Below are 1,792 nucleotides of genomic sequence, written 5' to 3'. Positions count from 1 at the left end.
AGCGACGGCGGGGGCGGGCCGTGGGCAGGGGCTCGGGCGCGGGACAGGGACAGGTGCGGCGCGACGCCGATGACGACGTGGTCGAGGGCAGGGGCGGCGCGGCGACAGCGTCGGAGGCAGGGATGGCTCGGCGACGGTGTCAGATGGCAGGGGCGGCGAGGGCGCCGGCGCGCGGGGGCGGTCCGCGTGCAGGGGCTCGGGCGCGGGGCAGAGGCAACGACGGCGACAACAACGGCGACGAGTTGCAGCGCTGGGGCATCGGACAGGGAAGACAAACTGAAATAAATTTTTCACAAGTGCTAATTATATGCCCAAGGCATTGGTACCGGTTTGTGGCACCAACCAGTACCAATGGCCCCCTTTAGTCTCGGTTGGTGCCACCAACCGGGACCAAAGGTCTCTTTTCAGCAGCCCAAAGGGCGGGAAGCAGAGGCCTTTGGTCCCGGTTGGTGGCACCAACTGGGACTAAAGGGTGGGCATTGGTACCGGTTGGTGCCACGAACCAGTACCAATGCCCCCCCCTTTAGTCCCGGTTGGTGCCACCAACCGGGACCAAAGGCCCCTGTGCTGCCCGCGTCGCGACCAAAGTTTAGTCCCACCTCGCTAGTTGAGAGGGGCGCACAGTGGTTTATAAGCCCCACTGCCGCACCCCTCTCGAGCTCCTCTCCACTGCAGGCTTACGGGCCTACTTGCTACTGCTTTGCCTGATGGGCCTTCTGGGCCTACTGCAGAACTGAATCCTGGCCCATGGATGGGTTTCTAGTCGTATTCACGCCGTGGTGGCCTAGTTGGTGGCTAATTTTTTATTTTTTCCTATTTTTTTGTTTTCTTTTTTTCTTTATTTTTTTGTTTGTACTTACAATAAAATACGTATTTATTTTATTTTATTTTGTTTATAATTACTTATTAATTTTATTTTATGATAATTCTTTTTGCTATTAAAGTTTCAAACAAAAAAGTTCTTTATGAAAATTCTTTTTGCTTTTAATGATTTTGAACAGAAAATAATTTGATAATTTTAGTTGCATCAATTTTATATAATTTTAGTTTCAATAATACTAGAAGTTGCTTATAATGTTTTGAACAGAAAATACTTTGATAATTTTAGTTTCATAAATTTTATTTATGTTATTAAAGTTTTTTTCTACTTATCTATTTTATTAAATTTTATTTTATTTTGTTTCAAATTACTTATTTATTTTATTTTATTTTGTTTCTGACTTCATTTGTTATTTTTCATGCATTTACTTATTATTTTGAGCTATAAGACCATGAAATTGAAAAGCATTTGAAATGAACTCTAAAAAGGTTCCAAGTTGGCATGGTATCATCATTTCACCCACATAGCATGTGCAAGAAAGTAGAGAGGCTTACGGCAAAAAGAGGATGCATTTCGTGTACAAAACAGACAATCTCCTTCGAAGTATCAGGGTTTCATACGGAAACTCATCTGTTACAAAGGGATTTCATTTCTTTAGAACTTATTTGAACCCCTTGTTTTTCTGTGTTCAAAATGCACCATTCAAAGCCACATCATCAGTTTACAACCCTTTCTGACTTCATTTGTTATTTTTCATGCATTTACTGATTATTTTGAGCTATAAGACCATGAAATTGAAAAGCATTTGAAATGAACTCTTCAAATGTACCAAGTTGGCATGGTATCATCATTTCACCCACATAGCATGTGCAAGAAAGTAGAGAGGCTTACGGCAAAAACTGGATGCACTTCGTGTACAAAACAGACAATCTCCTTCGATGTATCAGGGTTTCATACGGAAACTCGTCTGTT

Source organism: Triticum aestivum, chromosome 2B (genome assembly GCF_018294505.1).
Source record: "Triticum aestivum cultivar Chinese Spring chromosome 2B, IWGSC CS RefSeq v2.1, whole genome shotgun sequence".
Lineage (NCBI taxonomy): Eukaryota > Viridiplantae > Streptophyta > Magnoliopsida > Poales > Poaceae > Triticum > Triticum aestivum.
Note: the sequence above shows the minus strand (reverse complement) of the source record.